The following is a 27,149-nucleotide window of genomic DNA, read 5'->3' as shown; positions in this document are numbered from 1 at the left end:
CTTCCACTACAATCACAACATCCCATTTTGATGATGCAGATGTAAAGGAATCTGAGAAATAAGTCGATTAAATCTGCATATTTATATTTTCCTTGATTGTTTTAGACAATGCATCATTTGTGGTTATCTCTTTATATGTACCTGTGCCGTCGACCCCAAGTGTGTGTTATGTTTCCAATATTGAAAACCATACTAATGCAAGTACTGTGTTTCAGGGAGATGCTCCTCTCCAATACAACCATTCATGGCAGTCGATGCAGAGCCAGAGGTATGGATACTGACAGTTCCATCGAAATAGATCATCACGGGTCGTTTGATTGTTGCACACAATGTTTAAATCGTGTTTGGCTATTGAGATGTACCTGTGTGTTCGTCCTCACGTGTGTTTTATGCTAACAATATTTTGACACATAGTAATGAAAGTAATATGTTTCAGGGAGACGATGGAGCCTCATTCCGTGCTGTCTATGCGGATACAGAAAATATAGTCGTTGCAGCGCAAGAGGAAGGGAGGACATGCGGAAATGAATCGGAGCTACAGCGTGCAGATGTTGTGTCAAAAAAGTTGCAAAGAAAAAAAACCAAAAAAAGGTTAGTTACAAACAGTTCATAACTTTAAAAAAATGTTTGTGCTGGGGACTATTTTATGTTTTTTTCCAGTCAATTGGACTACACTTTATCTTGTGTTTAAACTGAACATGCCTTTTCCAATCTCTCCTCTAGTTACCCGTGGGTGTCAGAACTATACATACACAGACAGTGAAGCGAATGAGAGATGTTGCTTGCCAGACCATGTACACTATGGAGGAACTATTAATTGAGGCAAGGCGTGTTCAGGCTCGAGATGCTCATGTCCAATGGCCAGAACATGAATTAACTGTGTTTGGAGAATACATCAAATTTGCATTGGACCATTGCTACAGTGCGACCGCACCACCACAAGAAGATGATATTGAATGTATTGAAGATAGCTCTGAAGTAGTTGCAGATCAATTCACACAATCTACACCCGCCAAAAAATTGCCACCCAAAAACCTGTCGACATTTTTCTGTTCTCCCATCAATGTTGAAGTAACAGATGTCGAAATGACAGAGAATGAACCAGCCGCAGCATCCATAGACGCATCAGAACTTGATATCAGCGATATTACTTTCCAATGTGTTGAAATCTCTGCAACGTCACAGGCCGAAACAACGTTGACGCAGGATGACAGTCTAATGAAAGAGGGCAAATACATTGTATTCAACAGTTGTTTGATGGAAATTATAAGTATGCTGAAATGTGTGCATTCCGTTTGAGGGAAAGTATGTGGGAAGCCATTGATTAATGTGACTCGTCAAATAAAAGGCAGTAACGTCAAAATAAATGCCGCCTGTAGATTAAATCATAGGTTCTCATGGTCTGCACAAATGATGCTGGGGAAAATGCCAGCAGGCAATCTACTGTGTGCAGCTGCATCACTTTTTAGTGGCTCCAGTTTTAGAAAGTTAGAGGCTTTCTTTCAGTTTGTGGGACTCCATTTCATTTCTAAATCGCTGTACTACATATACCAACGTGATTATCTGTTTCCGGCCATTAGTGATGTTTGGAAAATTGAACAATTGTCTCTAGTAAGTACATTCGAAGGGAAACTTTTCAGGCTAGCCGGCGATGGACAGTGTGACAGCCCTGGATTTTCTGCCAAGTACTGCACCTACCACTTTCAGGACATGGATAGTAAGAAAATTGTGAGTTTGGTGGTCGTGCAGGTAACGCAATGTACATCCTCAGTGGCCATGGAGAAACTAGGATTTATAAAATCAGTGGAATATCTACAATCAAGGGGAATGCACATCGACCTCATAGCCACGGACAGACACGTTTCAATTGCCAAGACAATGAGAGAGCAGTTCCCACATATTAAACATCAATTTGACGTATGGCATCTTGCTAAATCAATCAGTAAGAAAATCTCAGCTGCAGGAAAAAAAAAAGGTTTTGAAAGTATTTTGCAGTGGTCCCAGTCTATCACCAACCATCTTTGGTGGAGCTCAAAAACTTGTGAAGAGTCAGTGGAAATACTACTTGAAAAATGGCGGTCACTGATGCACCACTGTACCAACGTTCACCACTGGTCAGAAAACCTACATTTCCGCCAATGTGAACATGGCCCTTTGTCCCCAGAGGAGGCACGGAAGAAGAAGTGGTTGATTCCATCTTCACCGACACACAAAGCCATTGAGAAGATTGTTTTCGACAAAACTCTCATCAAGAGATTTGAGAGGACTGACAGAATTCTGTCACACAGGAGATTTGGAGGTGTTCCACAATATGTGCCTAAAGTACAGGCCAAAGCGCTTGCCTTTTAGCTTTCGGGGCATGAAACATCGCACTCTACTAGCAGTCTTGTCCCATAACAGCAATGTCGGACGTGAACAATCTAGGACTAGGGGTAAAGTAAGGATGCCTTGCTACACTAAGGTGTTTTCAAAACGAAGTAAGCAATGGGTGATCAAACCAGTCTATGATGAAATGCAGTTCGACTTTGTGAAAGGCCTTATTGTTGCTGTGTTAGAGAAGCAGAGATATGGAATTTTGGACGCTTCTGTGCAGAGCAGTGATCCATTGCCACCGAACATTGCAACTGTGCCATGTCCACCAGACGCACAGCTGGTTGTGAAGTACAAATCCCGGTTTAAATAATTGCAATACGATTGTCTTTTTGTAAATAAATGTTATTGTACAGTGTACCTGTAACCCTAACCCCTACCTTCACCATCATGGGTGGCGAACAAACTGGGTGTCATCTTTGAACTCTCTCTATTCACCTCATATATTTGTATGTATATATTTTTCTCATGTCTCATCTCATGGAAATGTAAATGCTGCACACTGTTAACGGAGGGAAAGCTTGCGTATTGCAAATAATAAAACAAACAAACAAACAATAAATCTCACTTTTAACTCAACTCCTGTGGTACTTTATACTTTCCCTGACCTTCCGCCAAAAATTAAATGTCTCCATTTGGGCTGCAAAGCTCGCAGACAATGGGGACAAAATTGGGGGCCTTAGAACGTGCCAAGCGGGCCGTGGCATTTGGGAGAGAAGCCAATTCGCATTTGCACATTGAGGCGCACTACATAGAGGGATTCTAAACTTCAAAGTTCTCACAGATGCCTTTACTACGGGATGTTGCAAATAAAGAATGCGAAGGACAGCGGCTTTGATTTTCAGCTCGCGCCCAGAAGAGGCCCACAAGTCGCACTGGAAGTTTAAGCGTCTATTGTTTTTTTACCTTGAGACAGGGACCATGCCGAAAGGACTTCATTTGAAGGGGGTGCGCAATAACGCAAGAGACGATAAGGCAGAAAATTCAGAAACTAGACCGAGTTTCATTTTAGTTCAGTATACGAAAAATCGTTGTCAAGAGCACGGTCCGTTTTACAGACTGCATTACGAAGAGACACAATGGAAATTTAAAATATAATGTGAGTAAATCTTTAGAAGCTTTTATACCGGAATGAAGAATTAATGAATGGATGCATGAATAAATGAATGAACGAAGAGCTAGGAAAAGCAAAGAAAACGTGTTCGTAGTGGGCACATGGGCATGCAGGTTCACTGGTCTCACCGATCTCGGTCCTTGGCCCAGCTACTTTTCCCTGCACTGCCTACCTGCACTACGGGACTGTCTCTGTATCCTTTAGGCCCTTTCTCCCGGCATTTACCTTGCACTTGCCACCAGCTGGCCCTATTATTTATCTTGTATTCTACTAACCATGTCCAGCACTTTTACCCCCCTCTTCCCTTCCCCATGCACAATCTGAAAGACACCTGGCCTGGTAGGATCGTTGTCTGTCTGCCCTTGTTCCCCCCTCCCTCGTCGCGCCTTGAAACACTTGTGTATAGGCGCGTTACAAATGCCATATCATATCAAATCATTCCACACGCATGTAGACTAACTGTCGTTTCTCATTGTGTGTTGGCCTCGATTTATTTTGTTACTTTTCGCATTGATTTTAGAGCCGAACATACTCCATTGAACTATCCTTGCAAGCAAATAGTTTCTGATCGGCCGTAATAAATAAAATGAGTAATATTAATGAAGATCGGCTGGCGGGACTAATTATATTTTTTTTGTTTTCATAACAGGTATTTGCTCCCCTTCTGCTACTGTCATTGGTTTGAGACACCGGCAGACGGTTTTTTCGTCAGACACCTGCAGCTTCGTGTGAACAACTGGAGCACACTGACAATTTTATGGGACGATCGCCAAGGGCCCACATCCCCTTACGCTGTACTAGAGGAGCTAGAGGCAACATATCAACCTTTACGATGGACTAGTGCCTAGTTGATGGAACAGCCTTGCGGTTCACCGTGCTTCCAAAGTGCTTCTTTTAACGAAAAGCAACACCCTGTGTACCATTGCGGATTCAGATAAAAGAAAATAAATGGCTTTCGGAGTTCATATGGCAATTGCTGAATATTCTCTAAACATTTAATGTCAAATAAATGTACTTTATCAAATATACTGTGTTGCTGTTTGATTTTAAAGTACAGTTTCATATTCTGAATTGTGGCGCGCTGTGTTTTGAGATGGTCTGTGTTGGTTTCCGGGTTCTGTGTGGAGTCGCGTAGAAGACGACTAGGCGCGTTTGCCTACGCAGCACAGTAACGTCACAGAGAGAGGCGGGAAATATGAATGTTTTGATAATGTCAGGCTCAGGGGCCGGGGAATTGATTTAGTGCCGCAGAAGCAGGTCAGCCAGGGCGATGCGGCAAGTGATAGGATTATCACAAAATGGCGGCTCCCTGGTGCCTGTTTTCGCGTGCATTTAATGGACGAAAACTCGGCTAAGGTCCATAGGAAAGTTTTCTAAAATCGAGCCACTTAGGCTTAAAAAACATGGCCGACCCATAGGGACAATACATTTTTTTACTGGACTATGCCTTTAATGTGTCCAAATCGAGAATACCAACGTTGGGAGGAAAAACAAATATTCGCAAAGTGCTACTTGGTTCCTGAAAGGAGAAAAACGAATTGCCGTCTCATCTATTCCGTGTCTGGGAATGATCATTAACAGTGCAGCTGATGCTCAAAGGGAGGTCACGCTTCGAAGTAAGACCCGAAACCTGGCTTCACAGGCTTGTCTACTGGCAGCCAAATACTGCAAGTTCTCACTGAAGCCAATCATTGAATTTTATTGTCTTAAGGTCGCCCCCATTCTCACATACAGAGCAGAGACCTCATTTACATTGTCGGCTTTGGCCTGGCACAAAATTGAGGGTATCTTTTGGAGAAGGGTCCTCCACCTTCCGCAGAGCATACCCATTCAGATAATTCAATCCGAGCATACCCACTCACATCTCTATATGCCATCACAGTATGGAAATCCTGGGCCTTTAATAGGAAATGCCTACTGGGCGACCCAGAAGGGGGTGTGAATACTGCATTCCAGTCGACCTTGGAACCAGTGCTTCACGAATGGAAGCAGATCTGTGTTGCAATATGCCATCATCTGGGTTCTTCGGAAGGTTTTTTTAAATCTTCATCGGGAAAAGTGAAATGCAGGCTATGCGACCAAGATTGGATTGACACCTGTGAAAACAAGACCAAAAAGAATCTCTATGGTTGTAAACTTGGAGTGTAGAGCAAGACGAACCATCCCCCAATATCTCAGAAGATTCCCAAGCTGTCCACTAAGAAATCAATTTATGACATTTCACATGAACCTTCTGCTAACAAGATAAGGCTACGAAGTAAGAATTAAAAACCAAACACAGGAGAAACGTTAATGCAGACTCTGCAACGTGTCTTGAGAAACCCTTTTCCAACTAACATTAATATGTCCGTCTCTGTGTGAACAAAGAAGTAGGTGGTTGGAAAGGTTCCTGACACCATTTACAACTCTGTCAGTAGAGGACTCAGTTCACATAAACTGTGGCTCATTTGATTAAGACTAGGGGACTCTTCCCCCTTATAAGAAATGTCACAAATGTTTTGTTTTTCTTGTACTTTATTTATATTCAACTTTTATTAATTCTATGAAATCGTATGTGTATATAGTGTAAGATTTGACTTGTTTAAACCATGACTAATAAAAAAAAGAAATGTAAAATAATTTTTTTTTTAAAAAAAGATAGGGAACAGGAAAAGTCTGAACATACTTTGTAAGTGATGAAATAGTAGATTCTTCCAGAGGGATGTAGGCAGTCTTTCATCATCCCAGCAATAATAGTGTCCAACAATTAACCTCTAAGGGAACAAGCACTGCCAAAGCCATTGGGATCAGACAGGGGCCTTTAGGGAGCCAGGACAGCCAAAGTCAATGGGCCAGTGCAAAGTTCTGATGCTTGCTTCTTAGAAAAGGTTTTAAGAAATAGTCAGTAGCTCAGTAGAAAATCACAGAAGCTCAAGAGGAGCCACCTTGAAGAAATACCCACCTGCAAGAAGGCACAAGGAGGGATGCAGAGCACCCAGGGCACATTTAGGACAGGGTCTCCACCAGCAGGAAGGCACAGGGATCCAGGGAACATCTAGGACACGGTCTCCAACAGCAGGATGGCACAGGGATCCAGGGCATATCTAGGACAGGGTCTCTATCATCAGAAAGGCACAGAGATGCGGAGCACCCAGGGCACATCTAGGACAGTCTGTCCACCGGCAGGAAGGCACAGGGAGGGATGCAGAGCACCAAGGGCACATCTAGAACAGGCTCTCTGCCAGCAGGAAGGCACAGAGATGCAGACCACCCAGGGCAGATCTAGGACAGGCTCTCCACCAGCAGGAAGGCACAGGGATCCAGGGCACATCTAGGACAGGCTCTCCACCAGCAAGTAGGCACAGGGATGCAGAGCACCCAGGGCACATCTAGGATAGGCGCTCCATCAGCAGGAATGCACAGGGATGCAGAGCACCTAGGGCACATCTAGGATAGGCGCTCCACCAGCAGGAAGGCACAGGGATGCAGAGCACCAGGGCACATCTAGGACAGGGACTCCACCAGCAGGAAGGGACAGGGATGCAGAGCACCCAGGGCACATCTCGGACAGGGACTCCACCAGCAGGAAGGCACAGGGATGCAGAGCACCCAGGGCACATCTAGGACAGGGACTCCACCAGCAGGAAGGCACAGGGATGCAGAGCCCCCAGGGCACATCTAGGACAGGGTCTCCACCAGCAGGAATGCACAGGGATGCAGAGTACTCAGGGCACATCTAGGATAGGGTCTCCACCAGCAGGAATGCACAGGGATGCAGAGCAAGATGGCACATCTAGGACAGGGAATCCACCAGCAAGAAGGCACAGGGATGCAGAGCACCCAGAGCACATCTAGGACAGGGTCTCCACCGGCAGGAATGAAGAGCACCCAGCACACATCTAGGACAGGGTCTCCACCAGCAGGAATGCACTGTGATGCAGACCACCCAGGGCACATCTAGGACAGGGTCTCCATCAGTAGGAAGGAACAGGGATGCAGAGCACCAAGGGCACATCTAGGACAGATTTCCCAACAGCAGGAAGGCACAGGGATGCAGAGCACCAAGTGCACATCTAGGACAAAATTCTCCACCAACAGGAAGGCACAGGGATACAGAGCAGATCTGGGACAGGGTCTCCACCTGCAGGAAGGCACAGGGATGCAGAGCACCCAGGGAACATCTAAGACAGGGTCTCCACCTAGGTACATGGAGGGATGCAGAGCACCCAGGGCATATCTAGGACAGGGTCTCCACCAGCAGGAATTCACAGGGATTCAGAGCACATCTAGGACATCTAGGACAGGGTCTTTACCAGCAGGAAGGCACAGGGATTCAGAGCAACCAGCACACATCTAGAATAGTGTCTCCACCAGCAGGAAGGCACAGGGATGCAGAGCACAAGGAACCCAGGGCCCAGCTATTATGGCTAGACAAAAGATCCTCTGGAGCAACCCATACTCCCAAGCAGTCCTCAAGGCATTCAATTAAGTAAGAGAGGGACCAGCACATGGTCTTCTTTGGATATCTACCTCCACACATCAACCAGCTGAGGGACATTATTTTAGATTGAAGATTAAACCTCCTCCCCTTATCCCACCTTAGTACTGTTCCATGATCTTTTGCCATTTCTGGATGTGCTTCCACTGGATCCCTGTCGACTGTTTCCACCTGAAGGGATGGGCATGTTTAGACATCACGTGTTTCTTTAACAAATATGAAATGTGTTTTGTATGTGATGTGTAGGACTGCCCCTCTCCATCTTCTCATTGAGCCCACTAGCATTCCGCATCCAGTATGTAAGCACCCATTCCTTCACCTCGTCTGCCATATTGGTCCCCCAGATATCTTATATCTGCTGGTCCCTTAGAATATCCATCCGCCTACCATCTTATCACTGTTTTTGTACACCCAACTAAAGCCCAGCCCACCTTTCCCACTTTCTAAAAAGAAGAACTACCAGTCCTTGGGGGGAATGGATACCTCCGGAATGCAAAAGCCAGGCTCTGAAAGACTATCTGACCTGCTCTTCATAACTTACAATATAAATGTGGCCAGGCGTTTGGTGCGGTCAAGGACTGTCCTCATACTGACATTAAGCTTGGAGATGCTTGAGCTGACGTGGCCAATCCGCTTCCCAATTGACTCTTCTTTAGTAAGATAGGTCTCCATAACCAGCCATCACTTCCCCTGTAAATTGGTCCTGTACTCAATGTCATGATTTGTTATGCATGATTACAAAAAAGGTAGCAGGCGCCCCTCTCTATTGACTACTTGAATAATAGCAGCTCAAGATGCAGCAAATGTAACGTGTGACTTTCTATTGTACTAAGCCAAGAATGGTATTGGAGAATATCAATGGCAATTTGACATTTTGAATAATTTATCAACAGTGCCCTGAGACCTGACAAGTGCAAAAGATATTTACAACTTCGGGCACATGCAGATCTTAATATTTTATAATGGCTTTTTAGCTAAGCAAGGCAGCAAGCAAAACGCGCCATCTGACAGGCGTACTATTAATTGTGACAAGCAAGAGGCAGAAAATTCCAATAAATGCCTGGATCTGTGAAGGTCATGTCTATTGCTCTGCCAAGAAGGTCGTACACACAACATTTTGTGTTGGGCCTCATTTTTGCTGCAAGAATCGTTCACATTTAAGATTCCACCTATAGGCCCTGTAAGCGTTTGTTCCAACCAATACTGTGAAATGGAAATAAATCAGTGTTTCAAATGTCCTAATAAACAGTCAAGACGGGATTGCTGAGCCTGGTTAATAGTAGCCAATGTTCTGATAACAATAACTAAGTACTGAACGACTACAATTGTCTACCAGGCTTCTGGGCTAGGCTGGATATGAGGGAGATTGTTCAGTGATGTCAGGATTGAGCAGCAAAAGAGGGGCAGGTTCTCCATAACACAGACCCCAGCCCACATAAAAACACCAGGAAGGGGAGGCACAGTACACCCCTTATTCACAAAGGAAGCCCTATTGTGTATATATTAAGCCATACCACACTTGGAGGCAAAGGGGCTCTGTGTGCATGGTTTGTCTTGGACTTCTGCGGTCTGTGCACAGAAATCAAACTATCTTTCCCAGAATGCCCAGCCGCCATCATCTTGGGAAACAAAGCCTATAAAAGGCCACGCCATGATGCAACCCGTGCTCAGCGTTTGCAGTTCAAGTGAGTAACGCTTACCTGTTAGACACCCGGAAAGGTGGCGCGTTTTCTTCATATGTCGTTGCCTCCTTGTTTCTTCCTGGAAGTTTTTCATTCGTTGGACTCCCGTCTGGCTTCAGGATGAACCCCTGCCCTCTGCACAGTTTCCGAACCTGAAAGAAGAAAAGAAGCAGGTAAGTGTTATGGCGCGGCATGGCCATGCAAGCTGAATCCATTGTAAGATCTGAAAGACCTGTTGCGTGCTGGAGTGCGTTGGACACTAGCGCACTACCTTCTTATCTGGTAAACTACGCTAGAGACCTGTTGAGTGCTTGAAGTGCAGTGGACCTTTGGGCTAAATTGTATCTGTTAAACAACGCTCGATGTGAAGTAACACTGAGCTTATGAAAGGGTGATGATTTAGCGTAGCTATTGAAGAGTGGCACTATCATCGCGGCTGGCCCGCCTGTATGCAACCAGTGAACTTTTCATCATTAACCTATCAAACCGCGTTGTGATCCCCTTTCAAAAACGCCAGGTAAAGATCAGTGATGGGAGGGGAAAGAAACAAGGGGAAAGTGGGGAAGAAGAGAGTTGGAGCCTGGGTTACATGCTCATTGCTTTTACCTCTTTCTCCCCTCTATGAAGGCAGTGCAATTCACAGCTAGGGATTACGGACTATATTACTGTTTGATTCCACCACAAGAAGGTACAGCACACAGAACCCTTCTCTTTGGGGGGTGCTTGGGTGGAGGGGCTGTTTCATTCCAGTGCCGCCATCCAGTCCCACTTCGGAGTCTGGGTGCTATCATCACTTGCACCTATGTGTTCCCTTGGGAAATTAGTGCTGACCCCACAGGACTTCAGGTAAGGAATTACAACTGATAGGAATGGAGAAAAAAAAAGCTTCAAGCGTTTCGACAGATAAAAGCTTCAGGTTTTTATAGATTAAAAAGTTTCAGGCTTCTGGTAAACAAACGTGCTAATGCTATAAAGAGGCCAGCTGCTTGGAAGGGGCAGGCAGTACTTTTTGTGAATCTGGACGGAATGCTATCTGATTGGAGAGCAGAGCTGGAGAACGAGCAGTAAACTGGAACTACACCTTCCCCTTTTTGTTTTGGTAAAGAGACTTGGCCGCAGAAGGCCCAGATACATATGTGTTGAACTGCCTCCTCGTGGCAGAGAAGCCAGAGCGTGTGCAAAGCTCGAGTGTGCCACCTTGCCCCGTGCTGAAAATGTGGGGAAGGGAAGCCAACTGCTCAACTATCCTGACATATCATTTCTTGAACACTTTTCCTTCTTGCATACATTGATATCCCACACCATTTCTTATTAGAGCAATGATTGGCAATAGGTTTATTAGTATAGGCCTTTTTATTTTGACAGAGACTCCACTAGGACTGCGTTATTATTATTTGATGGTCGTAGCTTGCTTCCATCCCATTGTAAGCAAGGCATGGTATCACAAGTAGACACTGACAAGAGTTGCAAGTTTCAAAACCTTTATTGTATTGAATTGTTTATTCATGTATATGGCGCTCCCAACCCTGAGGTTTCTGGGCGCAGTACAGTTTAACGGTTACAGCCGGTACAAAGACACATATTTGCACATACACTTTACAATATTGACATCATCTTTACAGTATTATTTATATATGCAGAGAACAGATCTATTGCCATTGTCACTAAGGTCTTGCCTCGTGGTCAAAGGAGCGCAGCAAAGGCTTTAGCATCCTTCTTGAAGGTTGGAAAGGTTGGTGTAGATCTAAGGAAGACAGGCATTATTGTTAAATTCAAGGGGGTTGGAAAAACTCCTGTCTAGCCCTATAACTAAGACATGAGTAATCTCGACCACCAAATAATAAAGAAACAGTCCTATTCAGTCTTAGTCAAACAATAAAGGCCTATACTAACATAACCTGATGCCTGCCCTCACTCTAACACTGTAATGTGAAATAGGGATATGTATCAACAAAAGGAAAAATCAGTGATAAAACGAAATGTCAGAATGGCAATATAAATCAGTATAAATTCTCGTCCCCACGTATTATAGCACAGGGTTAGATGGAACACTTGATGTATGAACACACTTTGGCTTGCAAATACAGTTATACGGCTGGCTATGCCCGCCAGAGCTTTCTTGGCAGTTCAAGTCTGAGTCACAAGTTCACAGGTTTAACTGGCTGCTACCGGCATATCTCTCACTGAAGCACTGGCACCGTTAGCAACATTGCTGGTTCTTCAGTGTCCCCATTGCCATGGAGTTCCATGGGAATGGGGATTTACCGTTCCACGACTACTTGTGATATCCCGGTGGCACGGGATATCAGGCGGCGGAATCAGAGTAATGGGTTGGAAGCAACACCAGCGGGTTACCGCCTACCTCGTAATGAGGCCCATGGTCTTGGGGCACAGCCGGTCTGAAAAGAAATTCAGAAGAACTCTCCATGGCTTGCTTTGAATGCCTGCCACCCAACTCAACACCGCTGTTGCTCCATTCATAAACAAATCTGGGTGCACGGATACTCCCCTAATAGTGCCATCACTGAACAATGCTCTTGTTCTCGCCAAAACCCTAGCATAACAGATTCCTGGTGTTGAACACACTACCCCTCCTTCTGCGGATGAAATGGTCATATTCAGTTTGCTTAACAAAACGTTCTTCAAAGTGAGTGCCATAATCAAGTGTATGGCCCTCATCACGACCTCGGCGGTAACGCCGGCGGTATTAGCGCGGGGGCTATTAGCACGACCGCCATAGCCCCTGGCGCTAATAGCGCGGGATCACGAGTTGGGCGGACTTGGAAGTCCCCATTCCCCATTGAGCCCATTCGGGAATGCCCCATTCCCCATTGGGCACAATGGGGAAATTTCGCGCTCATACCACCGGCGGATTTCCCGCCAGCGGTATGAGCGCAGATTCTCAGCGGATTTCACACCAGCTCAGAGCTGGGTTGAAAACCGCTGAGACCCTGATTCGGCGGACCCTTAAATCCGGCGGTAAAAGCGCTACCGCTGGATTTAAGGGTTACCGCTGAGGTCGTGATGAGGCCCTTTGTCTGGTGTACCAGGATATGCATTTTTTAAAACTGCCCACACTATCCCGACAATGACTGAAGTGTGTTCCATCATGATTGTAATCACCAATCCGTATCCATGGATATCCTGCTTTTTTCCAAACATCCGATTTGTCACCTAACACTGCGGCAAACAAACTTTTCACATCTCCCACTGCCAACGTAATGCTTGCTGTTTGCTTCTGAAACAGATATATCCACTTGCCTGCACCTGTGGCGAGCAAGGGCAGCACCTTAATCAAATTGTCTCTATCCATTTGTGGCCAGGGCCTTTACTTAACAACAGAAAATGTGTTACACCTGCTTCGCTGGTAACTTCTTCCCCCATCGATTCTCTTTTACCACTGCCATACAACCTGGTCACACTCTTAACCATGGGGCAACAAACTCTCTACTCTTAGTGTCACTCGGGGTGGGGCCCCTTTTCTCCCTTCTCATCTGTCCCCCCACTCGTCCTCCTTTGCTACTCTGGCTTCAACATCTGAACAGATAGATTCATAATCTAGACTGTCTGTCTGCTGGTGGTCACCCTCCCCTGCATCCTTCATCATTATGACCATAATCCCTCATTTCAACATATATCCAATTGCAGTACTGTCAATTCTACACACATACTCGGGTTGGTATACCCTGCAGCTGCTTGCATGGATTAACACCCATGTGGGTGGGGCGGCTGTGGATGTTGCAGTCATTGTGGGGTGTTCACAGGATACAGTTTGGGGCATTAGGTGTGGGAGTAACACAGCGCTTGTACTACTATTTCTCCCCTCTGTTTGTTCCTTCTTTGGACCAGGGCTTGTACATTCCCCCTCTCGTATCATTAACCCACTTGTTGTGATACTTCATGTTTTTTTCCCGATGCAACAGAAGTGCTGTAAACATATATTCGAGGGGCCTCAGGGAACCCAAGTTGTACCTAAGCCTAACCTTATAGCACTATTTCACCTCTTAAGCACTGATCCAGCAGTATCAATCACCCTTTTCCTCCCACTATTATCCACCATTCTCATTACCCCTCGCTTCCTTCATGACCTCCTCAACACCACAAAATAATACCCCACACACAACTCTCCCCACAACTAATAACACCTTAAACCACAAGTCAATAAAAACTCATATATATATACAATGCTTTAGAGCCTTCCTCAATCTCCACTTCGAGCTGAGAAATGTACCTCCTTACGTCCCCTTTGCCGGGGCAAAGTGATCCAAGGTCTGCAATATAATGGACTTACACAACAACAACAAAAAAATCACACTTCTTGACAAATGGTATATACCCTTCCTTTCTCCCCTTGCCTTGGGAAAAGGGAATTTACCTCATCACACTCCCTTGTGCTGAGTGGAGGGATCCCAAGTCCTCCATATATTGGACTTCACCTCTTATTTTATTCGGCAGTGCTGCCTTTTCTCCACAATCAGAGAAGTTCCTGTTTACTCTCTTCATCGTTTACCTCATAATACATACTGTGACGTCACCTTATAAAAACCACAATATATTACCACATGGTTTTACACGCTCCATCCATTCACCACATATTACTCCACACATACCCACTCTCCCCTTATTGTTTTATCCGGCAAAAGGTGCACTTACATCTATGCGTTCTCCCAGGTTCATCCAATATGGGGTCCCGCCAATGAGCTGCACACTCTGGGAGCAGCACCAGGATCTAAAGAGCAGACAGGGCTTCTGGCAACAGCACCTGTGAACCTCTCTTAAAGTGGTTCACTTTATGCACTGCTCGCTGTAGATGGGTGCCGCACCGCAGTTGCACGGCTAGGACACAACAACCTCACAGACTGCCTTTAGCAGGCGTTAAAAAACGAACCCGCAAAGGGACCAGTGTGCTAATTACAGTACCACAATTTGCGGGACAGCAATTATCACCTTCCCCATTCCCATTATGCCTTATGGGGCAAAAATGGGAATGGGGAATTACCGCCTTCCCAACCTTGGAATAGGGCGGTAATTCCCCTTTCCTCCATGGCGGTACCAGTAATTTACCGGCATGCTTTAGGTGCTAATAGCACCTAAATTTAGGTGGTAATAGCACCTCGGTTTATCGCCTACCGTGTAATGAGGCCCATACTCTCAGGCCGGAAAAGTGAGCCTGGCAGTGGTGTGGGCCTGCAAGTACATTCACCTCTTCCATTTTGAGAAGGCATTCACAGTCATCACCGACCATTGGGCCCGCCCTCCTGACGATATTCAACAACACCAAGGTGAGAACTACCCCGGAATAACCAGGTGTGGACTGCGGCTACAGGACTATACGGTTGAGATAGTGCATCGCCCGGGCAAGGAGCACAACCCCGCCAACTACCTGTCCAGGCACCCCACAGGCTCCCCACATGTGGGCCCCTCCATTGCCGATTCTTACATTAAATATGTTATCCACCACCTGCAACCCCTGCCAGTGGACTGGGCCACTGTGGGAAAAGCATGCGAAAATGACCCGGATTTGGCAATCGTGACCCACTGCATCAGAACAGGCAAGATGGCGCATATCAATAATAAAGCCAGACTGGAGCAAGAGTCGGTGAGGGGTGACATAAGATCCCTGGAGCAAGTAAAAGACAAAGCTGACAGTGGTGGACGATCACATCATCATGAAGGGCTGCAAGGTTGTCCTCCCTTCAGCCCTGTGAGAACAGACAGTCATGCTGGCGAACGAAGGCCACCGGGGAGGTGGTGTCCACAAAAGGGGCCTTGCGTCAAAAGATGTGGTTCCCCAAGCTGGATTCCCAAGTAGACGAGGTTGTGGGCAGGTGCGACATCTGCACGCTGGTGGCGCAACCGGCGCTCCCCAACCCACTGCAGATGTCCCTGCTCCCAGAAGGTGTCTGGGAAGAAGTGGCCGTAGACTTCTCCGGACCGCTACGCAATGGTATCTATGCGCTGGTGATAATTGATTAACATTCTCGCTTCCCGGATGTACAGCTGATTGTGTCTACAGTTGTGACACGCGTCACCCCCACCCTAGACTGCATGTTGTCGACCTATGGTATACCGAAGATCATAAAGTCTGATAACGGTCCACCGTTCAAGAGCCACAACTTCGAGAACTTCACACGGTACATGGGGTTCCAAAAGATAACTCTGCAATGGCCCCAAGCCAATGGCATAGTGAAACCTTTTATAGCTAACATCAAGAAACCCCTGAGGACAGCCAACCTCATCAATAAACTATTTGAGCACGCGCTATACCAACTTCTATGGGAATACCGGCACACGCCGCACAGCACCAACGGGGACAGCCCATTGGACCTCATGTTTCGTCGAGTCATCAGAACGAGACTGCCTGAAGCCCCCGTTCCCACTCAGACCACACCCCAAGAACAACTGGTCAAGGCTCGAGATCAGGCAGGAACAGAAAGAATGAATGAATGAATGAATGAAAGCGCCGACGCGCGGCAGGGATCGAAAGACTGCAAAATGTAACCTGAGAGAAAGTGGTGGTATGCCAGCTGATGTCGAGAAAAGAGGACCAACATTCGTGCCTGAACGGCTGGTAGTAACCAGCTGAAAAGGCACCATGATAACTGCCAGTGGAGAACACCAGCACTCCATAACAAGGAAAACAAGAGTGCGGGATAACTAGATTGTGTGTGCGCTGAGATTACAAATTACCACATGTGTAAATTAGACTGATGACTCAATATCCCCTGTAAAAAACAGCTGCAGTAGGTGTGGAACTGAAAGGCTTAGCCAGCCAGTCGCAGAAGATTAATTTGTTAAAATGTTCCACTAGTCCACGCTGAACTCTAAATGATATTTCAAACTAAGCACTCTTAAAAAAAAAAAAGAAAACATATCTGGTATATGCCTGGAGAATGTTGTAATTTAATGAATATCGGTACATATTAGAGCATTCACTTTAATGTTCAAGAAACACAAGAACTAAAGTATGTCTAAAAGTCAGCCATATTCATGAACCACCGAGATCAGCCCGGACTAGTGGAATATTTTAAAAAATTACTCCATAACAAGGAACTCACCCCAATTAAAAAAACTGGCAGGCACCCCGACACAGAGGTGGGAGCAATGGCCACCATGACAGATGGCCTGTTTTTCGATGATCCTTATCAAGGTGATGACGAGCAGTCAGAAGAAGAGACAAATGGAGGTGACAGGGCATTTGTCCAGGAACTCCCTCTCCCCATGAGGCCTCAACGTTGCTGCATAAAACCCCAAAGACTAATTGAAGAAATGGGGTGAAGGCAGCAGTGACGCTGCATGTAAAAAAGGGGGGAGGAGTCACGTTGTGACATACTAAGCCTGCACGCGCTCTCGCATCATTGTGGGGGCGGCCCCAAGTTGGGGCCCGATTCTTGGGGAAGTGACGTTGGGCTGGGGAGGGTAAAGGAAGGGAAGTTAAGTCACAGTTACGGAGAGAAACAATGAAGAAGGTTCTCCATATCATGCTGCGTGTGTTGCCTTTATTGAAATAGGCGTGTGTTTTGCGGTGGAAGCCCCACTTGTGGGTGAGCGAGGTCCGCTCACACCACAACAGACCCTAAACCTGGATCTGGACACCACTTCCAGGAAGAGGCAGGAGGAATGGAGATAGGACAGGAGAGAAGGGGGGCATGAAGGGTCCAGGAACATAGGGGGGAAGACATGCGATCTCAAAAGCAAAGATCAACCTGTGCAGAGAAACAAACTACAGCAGTTATTTACCTTTCAGTGCCTACGCCTCTTACGTTTTGCAGAGTAGGATGACACAATAGTCTAGAAATGGAAGACATGTGTTATTAATTAAATAGTATAAACACAAGACATCATATGATATGGCATTTATAACGCGCCTATACACAAGTGTTTCAAGGCGCGACGAGGCAAGGGAGGAGAACAGGGAAGACAGACAATGATCCTACTAGGTCAGGTGTCATTCAGATCGCGCAAGGGAAGGGGGGGAAAAGGGGAAGGTGCGGGAGGGAAGGGGGTGGGACAGTTCAGTACATGGGATTAAAAAAGTATAAATAATTAAATAACAAAAAGTAAAGTACAGCCAGAAAGTGGCAAGTGCAAGGGTAAGTGCGGACATCAGGTTTCAAGTGCTGGTAGTGGGCTCTAGGGAAACAGAAAACAGTCCCCAAGTGTGGGGGTTGCCAGGAAGGCAGTGCAGGTGTGCTACTGGTGGGGGCAGGGACCTCGGCCTAAGATCAAAGGATGGCCAGGTAACCAGTGCAGTATCAGTTTCAGCCAGGAAGTCAGGAGAGGAGAGGAGGAGAAAAAGCAGAAGCAAAGAGAAAGGTTTTGAGGAGCTTCCGGAACCAGAGAGGATTCTCATCAAGTTTCAGGGTTGCAGGGAGGCTGTTCCAGAGGGAGGCCCCAGCCGAAGAAAGAGATCTACCACAAATCGCTGCTTGGAGAAGTGACTGACCCTGAGGGAGTTGGAGGTGGAAGAGCGAAGAGCTCAAGAAGGAAGATTCTTAGGAAGAGAGAGTTGAAGGTATTGAGGACTCAGGCCCCAGAAGGCCTTGTGGACCATGCAGAGGGTTTTGTACTTAATCCTCGCAGCCACTGGGAGCTGGTGTGGAGATTTCAGTCTGGAGGGATACGATCCCTGGGCTTGAGGCCAAGGGCAAGTCTCGCATCCTGTTCTGGATGAGTTGCAGAGGGCGGAGAGTAGTAGCAGGCAGATTTAGAAAGCGGCTGTCGCAATAGTCCAGCTTAGAGAGAACCAGAGCTCTGGAGACAGCGAGCTTCTGGGGGAAGGAGAGAAAAGGAAGAATACCTGTGAGGAGGTGCAGCAGGTAGTGTGACTTCTTAGAGATATCAGAGATGTGAGGAGAGAAGGGGTCTGTGGAGTCAAAGATGACCCTGAGGTTTTTAACCTAACAGGTGGGAGCAGGAAGAGGGCCAAGAGAGGCCGGCCAGAGAGTGACAGGAAAGGAGGGAGCGGGTGTGCCAATGAGAATGTCTGTCTTACTGGCATTAAGGCAGAGATCATTGGTGGCACACCACTCCTGGATGGCAGACAGTCAGAGATGAGAGAGGGAGAAGAGGTAACTGAGGGTAGCCTGAAAATGAGCTGAGTGTTATCTGCATTTCACTGGAGGTTAGGGCAGACTCAGAGCACAGCAATGCGGTCGGCAATAAGTGCCAGGTATTGGTTGAACAGCCAGGGAGTGAGGTTAGACCCCTGGGGAACACCACAGGTGAGCTAAAGATAGAGGAGAGAAAGGACCCAAGTTGAACCTGGGAGGATCGATCAGAGAGGAAAGAACTCGGCCACGCCAGGGCCTGGTCTGTGATCGCCAGGTTATCACAGAGATGGTTGAACAGGATGGCATGGTTAACCATGTCAAAGGCAGAAGAGAGATCAAGTAAGATGAGGACACAGGGGGTGTTTGAATCAAGGTTGGAGAGCAGGTGTTCACGGATGTTCAGGAGAGCAGTTTCTGTGCTTCTGGCAGCTCTGAAGCCATACTGATGATTGATCATGGATACAACCAACAGATTCAGTGTGAAGATTGAGCTGGGAGATGGCCAGCATTTCCAAGAGTTTGCCCAGGAAAGGAGTGATGCAGATTGGGCAATAGTTAGCCGGGCAGGATCGGTGGGCAGAGGGTTTCTTAAGAAGAGGTTGCACAAGGGCGTGCGTCAGGGGGAAGCGAAGACTCCCATGGTGAAGGAGTGGTTGAAGAAGTCAGCCAGGGCAGGGGCCAGGGAGTCAATATGGTCCTTGGTGGTGTTTCAGGAACAGGGATGGACCGGTAGACAAGACTTTCATAGATCAGACTTGTCTAGAGACTGCATCTGGGGAGAACAGGGGAAATGCAGAGAAGGAGAGGGGAAGAGGTGGCCGAAGAGGGGCCAGAGGAGGAGAGAGAGGACAAGATGTCCTGAGTTTTAGAGATGAAATGAGAAGCCAGTGCAGTGCAGCGGGCCAGGAAAGGGAGAGCAGAGGTAGAGACGGACGCAGGATTGGCCAGTTCCTTGCAGATTTTAAAGAGTTCAGCCGAGTTGTTAAATGCTGCAGAGACGCGGGCTTGGATGTGAGCTCTCTACTTGGTGAGGACAGAGAGCCGGTATTGCCTTTGGAGTAGGCGGCAGCCCAGTTTGTCAGAGGATGTACATGAAGCACGCCATTTCCTCTCAACCACCCTGCACTTGTGTTTAAGGGTGACAAGGTCTGAGTCATATCAAGAGTTAAACGTGACTGTGCGCTTCAGGCGGATTCTCATGACAGGGGCAAGAACATTGAGTGTGTCAGATATAGCAGAGTGGAGCATGGAAAGGGCTGTGTCAGGGTGTGAGTCAGCCAAAGGGGGTGGGGGGTGAGAAAGTGGCAGCGGAAGCCTCAACTGACATGCGCTTCATGGGTCGGATGACCGAGAAGGTGGGTGGCAGTGATGGAGTTGGCTTGAGATAGGGATCACTCAAGGAGAGAGGAGTGGTGAGAGGGATAGAAAGGGGGAGGTCTGAGGGATCAGAACATTCAGAGTGTGTCCTGCAGAGTGAGTCGGGCCAGATGGGAGAATAGAGAGTGAGAGAGAGTCGCAAATGTCACGAAAGAATGCAGAGTAAGGACATGGAGCCTCAAGGTGGATGTTGAAGTATCCGAGAAGGAGGAGTTGACTGGTCGAGACCAGTAGGGTAGAGGAGAGGTCCGCCCACTCACAGAGGAAGGAGGGGATCTGACCAGGTGGACGATAGATGGTAGCCACGGTAAGGGAATGGCTAGGAGAGAGAGAGCCTGCAGACGAGTTATTCGAATGAGGAATAGGCCTGCGTAGGAATGACAGAGGCAGGGATCTACTCAGGGAAGATCCAGAGTTGGACCTGGGTGCAGAGACGATCTTGTAGCCGTCAGGGAGCAGACTGTCAAAGCTCGTGACAGAGCTGGCAGTGAACCATGTCTCGGTGAGACCGAGGACATTGAGGTCAACTTCCTACAGAAGGCGGAGGAGTGTTCGACAGCTGAGCTAAGTTAAGAGTGGCAATATGAAGAAGGTTGCCTCCTTGAAAGACTTCCGGGGAGGGGTACAGATCAGAGGTACGCCCTGCGGAGTTGTAGAAGAAGCCCGATGGGGGGGGGGGGGGCAGAAAGGGAAGGAGGTGAGGGTAAGGTAGCCAAGGAGGAGGCAAGGAAGCCGTGGATGGGGGAGAGGAGACAGCAGGTGAAGAACAGAAATTGATAAGGCGCGGGAAACCTCTATCAAAGAGGAGAAGGTTGGCCTGAGGGCCTCGAACCAAGACGGTACCATTCAACATAAACTTTAATGATGACCTTAGAAGAGTGGAAGGAGCCCAGGAGGGCCTCCCACCGGGTGCCACCATTAACGGGAGAGGAAGAGAAGGGAGAGAGCACAGAGACCATATTTAGAGTCCATAGGTCTGGTGAGGTCACGACAAAGAGGATGTCGGTGAAAGTTTGCCTGGTGGAGGCACTGGTATAGGTGTCAACGATAGGGAGGTCTGGGTTGGAGACCAGGATGTCCTTTTTAAATTTCTTCCTACCAGATTTAGTGAGGAGAGCAGGATAGTCGATAGAGCGCCATAGAGTAGGTAGGGAGAGGAGAGAAGAGGAAGGGAAGTGGAAAACACAGTGCCGGGTGCAGGCAGACGAGACAGAGAGAGGCGAGACAAGTTGAACAAGGCGGCAGTTACTCAGAGTAAAAGACTATCCCAATCAATATTGAAAGCAGGGGAAAAAAATACACCTAAGTTTGTGAGTCCTAAATAGAGGGGAAAAAAGGCATAGGTTTCAGAGTGCAATTTTAAAAACTTTCACAGTGCAATTTTAAAACTGGCAAAAACACACCAAGTTTGAGAGTCAACTGGGAGGGCAGGGGCTGCCCTAGGAAGGTCAGCAATGCAGAAGGGGCAGCCCATCAGGGTGGGGGGCAGACCATTAGGGTGGGGGCGGGCAGGATCAAGCACAAGGAGGCACAGAGGGGGAATGGAACAGGTTGCAAGACTCAGGGGAGAGGCTATATAAAGATATATCATCGAAACAGCCAAAGAGGAGCTGCTGATCCCCTCTCGCCGGCCAGGAATGCATCCTCCAACCCATACACAAGAAGGATTAACTGGAGGTTTATGAAGAACAAGCAGAGACAACTCAACACAAAAAAAGATGATCACTTTCTCACCAAAAAAGGTGTGATTAGTCGCCGGTCACTCACCTACAGCAAATGATTCCCCAAAAAGATTGGGATGTATTTCACATTTAAGAAAAAGTAGCTTTTGTGGTCCTCGGAGAGTGACTGCATATCGGGGGACGAAATATAACCCTCTGCAAAGCCAAGCCGCCAACATGAAAAATAGACATGCACTGTGCTGAGATACTGATGCCCGGAGCATGCGCAGTGATCAAATATTGATCCCGAGCATGATCCTGAACATGCGCAGTGCTGAGATAATGATCTCTAGAACATGCGCATTGCTAGGATACCGATCGCCGAGCTTGCAGTTCTGATATCGATCCCAGGAGCATGCGCCTTGCTGAGAGACTACCTCCAGAGCATGCGCAGTAAAAAGATAATGAGTGGGAAGAACTAGGCATGAACTGCGCATGCTCAGTGAATGTTGTCCGACGTCGCCTTACTAAACAACCGGGCCACAAACACATTAATCACCGAAGTATGTGCTAGAAATGAGGAGGAGGGAGGGGAGGGAGGGGGAGGGAGGGGGAAGGGGGGAGGGAATGAACGCTCAGTGATGACAGCACACGCAAAGACAAAAGATAAGAATCATGAAGGGTTTAGGGCAGAACATGCTAGAAGGAAAGGCACGCTCCAACAAGAGACACCCATAATTGGGTCAAAGATGGGGGGAACTAAAGGGTACGACGTTCCCTTACTTTATGCGACCCACAAACACACCCCTGCCCACCGTTCCAGGACGGAAACTTAAAAAAAAACGTTTTTAATGTTATTAAATTCCCATTAGGGACTGGAACCGGAGCCCTGCTGCTATCAGGCCAGTGCAGCATCGCACAGCCCTATCTCGCAGGTGCTGAAAGATAATTATTTATTTCAATAGGCTGCTTGTGATATAAACCCCATTCCCAAGCAGCCAAAACACCCAGCTTGATCGCGATCTGCGTATGGAGGGCTGTAGGCTCAGCCTTGTTAGCAGGCAATGGGAGGGGTGTGTCTGTAGCTGGCCGCAGGCAATGGGAGGGGTGTGCCTGTAGCTGGCCATGTTCTTTAAGAGGTGCAGGCAATGGGAGGGGTGTGTCTGTGGCTGGCCATGTTCTTTAAGAGGTGCAGGCAATGGGAGGGGTGTGTCTGTGGATGGCCATGTTCTTTAAGAGGTGCAGGCAATGGGAGAGGTGTGTCTGTGGATGGCCATGTTGTTTGAGAGGTGCAGGCAATGGGAGGGGTATGTCTACAGCTGCCATGTTCTTTAAGAGGTGTAGGCAATGGGAGGGGTGTGTATGTAGCTGGATATGTTATTTAAGAGGTGCAGGCAATGGGAGGGGTGTGTCTGTGGCTGGCCATGTTTTTTGAGCGGTGCAGGCAATGGGAGAGGTGAAAAAATGAATGGAATGTGGGAAAAAAGTTACTCAAATGCACCAGTTTTTTAAGAAATAGAAGGTTTCTGTTAGGCGAGTCAAATAAAGTTTATTGACACGATCTTCAATTCATAGTTGTTATGCAGAAATCAATTCTCAATGTTATCTTCACACTGGTTCCACATGTCATATTATACAAAATTTAATCCCATTAATCAATTCTCCACATTGGTTCCACATGTCATATTATCCAAAATCAAATCCCATTAATCAATTCTCAACACGTGTTTCCCCATTGATAGTTACAATGGTTCATCAGGAGAAAAAAGGGATAATTCTGGTCTCTGGAAAGAAAAAGTAGAAAAGGAGAAAAAGAAAGAAAATATGTTTAAGATACATGTCTTCCTAGTCTGTTACTGTTTCATCAAAGAAGAAAAGAAAAAGAAATGTTGCTTTTTTGTTACTTAAGTTATTGAAATGTATTGACTCACCCATTTGGTGTACCCGATTGCTTGTTTAATAATTGTGCTTGGTATCATAGGTCAGGAGTTCATATATTGGTCCCATATAGTAAGTTAGGTTTCATTAGTGATTTTCATTTTTCAAAAATGCTAGGGGAAGAGAAATAGAAGAAAAGAATATTTTTTTCTTTTTTCGTTTTAAAGTTCTATGGCTTCAGGAGAAAATAAGAGTAGAGTAATCAAACATTCTGGTTTCGATGGGGGCTTGAGATTTAAAAGGTAGAAGGCAAAAAGGTCCAGTTCTGACTTACCTAGTCAACCAGAAAAGTAGCTGAGGAAGGCTATGCTGAGCCGTGCTTTCTTCTCAGATGCTGTCGCATTTTAAATGCGTTGAAATGCGCCATTTATAGCGTGCAGGCCGGCATGATGAGTCACTACGCCGCGCCCAACGTTAATGAGCGCGGCGCAATGACGTCACCACGCCGGGACGTCCGCAACGCTCTCGGTGGCCATTTTGGAACAATAATTCCATTGGAAACCGAGCGCAACATCAGTTTCAGTTATATGTGTTGGATATTCAAAGCGCTGTTTGTTTATTAACCAAAAAAAAAGGGGGAGGGCAAAGATAGCCACTCCCATGTCGAATGGCTAATCTATGAAAACAAGTTGTATGACATGAATTATATTTACTAATTATTTTTCTAGGAAAGAGGGGCATTGATAACAGATGCCAGAAATTATCTTTGGCTAATATTTGGACAATGTTTGTTTAACTAATGAGTGTGAGAAGAAAAAGGACAAAGATGGGAATAAAAATAGTTGATGTGACAAATACAAATAAAATATCAATTTTCTCAGATTTACTACATTATATGAAACATATAGACATTATTTATAACCAGCTATACATCTCTGAGTCACAATTTAATCCTGAAGCACATGCATCCAGGATACAAATCCATTTACTTTCATGCTTGCGTAATGTTTCCTCTTTGTTTCCTCCCCTTGGATGGGCGGAAATCTTCTCCAGGCCAAAGATTTTAAGAGATGAGGTTTCAAAGTCAGAATGCTCATTAATGATGTGAACAAACAGGGGCGATCTTAGATCCTTATTTCTGAGGGCTCTAATATGTTCAAATATTCTCACTTTAAGTTTGCGTATGGTGCTTCCAATATAAAGGTTTTGACAAACACATTCAATACCATAGATCACAAAGGTAGAGTTGCAATTAATCCATTGATTTATTTGTTTTGTCCTGCCATTTGGTAAGTAAATTTCCTTCTTCCCTTGGTACATCAGTGGACATAACTTGCAGTGCCCACATTTGTGTGTACCCCTGATATTGGTTTGAAAAAATGTTTTTTTAACAGTTGGAATCGGGCTTAGGAAACTTGGACTGATCAGGTTCCTAATTGTTGGCGCCCTTCGAAAGCAAATGTTAGGCGAGTTATTAAGATGCTTTTGCAAACTTGGGTCAGTGAGTAGAATGTTCCAATTGTCTGACAAAATGCATTTCATTTGTTTTGCTTCAGTACTGTAGGTTGTGATGAACTGAATCTTATGATTCAGGTGCAGGCAGTGGGAGAGGTGAGTCTGTGGATGGTTAGGTTCTTTAAGAGGTGTAGGCAATGGGAGGGGTGTGTCTGTAACTGGCCGCAGGCAATGGGAGGGGTGTGTCTGTAGCTGGTCATGTTCTTTAAAAGGTGCAGGCAATGGGAGGGGTGTGTCTGTGGCTGGCCATGTTCTTTAAGAGGTGCAGGCAATGGGAGGGGTGTGTCTGTGGCTGGTCATGTTGTTTAAGAGGTGCAGGCAATGGGAGAGGTGTGTCTGTGGCTGGCCATGTTCTTTAAGAGGTGCAGGCAATGGGAGGGGTATGTCTGTAGTTGGCCATCTTCTTAAAGAGGAGCAGGCAATGGGAGGGGTGTGTCTGTGGCTGGTCATGTTCTCTAAGAGGTGCAGGCAATGGGAGGGGTGTGTCTGTGGCTGGCCATGTTCTTTAAGAGGTACAGGCAATGGGAGGGCTGTGTCTGTGGCTGGCCATGTTCATTAAGAGGTGCAGGCAATGGGAGGGGTGTGTCTGTGGCTGGCCATGTTCTTTAAGAGGTGCAGGCAATGGGAGGGGTGCGTCTGTAGCTGGCCATGTTCTTTCAGAGGTGTAGGCAATGGAAGGGGTGTGTCTGTAACTGGCTGCAGGCAATTGGAGGGGTGTGTCTGTGGGTGGTAATGTTCTTTAAGAGGTCCAGGCAACGGGAGGGGTTTGTCTGTAGTTGACCATGTTCTTAAAGGGATGCAGGCAATGGGAGAGGTGTGTCTGTGGATGGCCATGTTCTTTGAGAGGTGCAGGCAATGGGAGGGGTATGTCTACAGCTGCCATGTTCTTTAAGAGGTGTAGGCAATGGGAGGGGTGTGTATGTAGCTGGATATGTTATTTAAGAGGTGAAGGCAATGGGAGGGTTGTGTCTGCAGCTGGCCATGTTCTTTAAGAGGTGCAGGCAATGGGAGGGGTGTGTCTGTGGCTGGCCATGTTCTTTGAGAGGTGCAGGCAATGGGAGAGGTGAAACAATGAATGGTATATGGGAAAAAAGTTACTCAAATGCACCAGTTCTTTAAGAAATAGAAGGTTTCTGTTAGGTGAGTCAAATAAAGTTTAATGACACGATCCTCAATTCATAGTTGTTATGCAGAAATCAATTCTCAATGTTATCTTCACACTGGTTCCACATGTCATATTATCCAAAATTAAATCCCATTAATCAATTCTCCACATTGGTTCCACATGTCATATTATCCAAAATCAAATCCCATTAATCAATTCTCAACACGCGTTTCCCCATTGATAGTTACAATGGTTCATCAGGAGAAAAAAGGGATAATGCTGGTCTCTGGAAAGAAAAAGTAGAAAAGGAGAAAAAGAAAGAAAATATGTTTAAGATAAATGTCTTACTAGTCTGTTACTGTTTCATCAAAGAAGAAAAGAAAAAGAAATGTTGCTTTTTTGTTACTTAAGGTATTGAAATGTATTGACTCACCCATTTGGTGTACCCGATTGCTTGTTTAATAATTGTGCTTGGTATCATAGGTCAGGAGTTCATATATTGGTCCCATATAGTAAGTTAGGTTTCATTAGTGATTTTCATTTTTCAAAAAATGCTAGGGGAAGAGAAATAGAAGAAAAGAAAAGAATATTTTTTTCTTTTTTCTTTTTAAAGTTCTATGGCTTCAGGAGAAAATAAGAGTAGAGTAATCAAAACATTCTGGTTTCGATGGGGGCTTGAGATTTATAAAGTAGAAGGCAAAAAGGTCCAGTTCTGACTTACCTAGTTAACCAGAAAAGTAGCTGAGGAAGGTTATGGTGAGCCGTGCTTTCTTCTCGGATGCTTTCGCATTTTAAATGCGTTGAAATGTGCCATTTATAGCGTGCAGGCTGGCGTGATGACGTCACTACGCCGCGCCCAACGTTAATGAGCGCGGCGCGATGACGTCACCACATCGGGACGTCCGCAACGCAACATC

At 46.4% G+C, this 27,149-nt stretch overlaps 1 protein-coding gene and 1 long non-coding RNA gene across 3 annotated transcripts in view; both read right to left on the bottom strand.

Annotated features, from left to right (window-relative positions):
- The window catches only part of LOC138498520 (zinc finger protein 268-like), a 274,979-nt gene extending 253,001 nt beyond the window's left edge, over positions 1-21,978 (bottom strand). Inside the window, exons 1-3 of the mRNA XM_069622300.1 lie at positions 21,841-21,978; positions 17,384-17,434; positions 9,662-9,795 (exon numbers count right to left, since the gene is read on the bottom strand). The gene's annotated coding sequence lies outside the window, so the exon portion shown is untranslated. The remainder of the gene's footprint in view (positions 1-9,661; positions 9,796-17,383; positions 17,435-21,840) is intronic.
- Positions 21,979-23,263: 1,285 nt separating this feature from the next.
- LOC138498522 (uncharacterized) overlaps positions 23,264-27,149 on the bottom strand; it is a 129,917-nt gene continuing 126,031 nt past the window's right edge. The window contains exons 3-4 of one of the 2 annotated variants that reach the window (XR_011278727.1): positions 23,666-23,785; positions 23,264-23,518 (exon numbers count right to left, since the gene is read on the bottom strand). This is a non-coding gene — a long non-coding RNA (uncharacterized lncRNA). Of the gene's footprint in view, positions 23,519-23,665; positions 23,786-26,166; positions 26,519-26,665; positions 26,787-27,149 lie in introns of those variants that run through there. The other variant, XR_011278726.1, reaches the window with a different exon arrangement.

Source organism: Ambystoma mexicanum, chromosome 5q (assembly GCF_040938575.1).
Source record: "Ambystoma mexicanum isolate Mex_15411 chromosome 5q, UKY_AmexF1_1, whole genome shotgun sequence".
Taxonomy (NCBI): domain Eukaryota; kingdom Metazoa; phylum Chordata; class Amphibia; order Caudata; family Ambystomatidae; genus Ambystoma; species Ambystoma mexicanum.
This window is presented reverse-complemented; position numbering and strand designations above follow the sequence as displayed.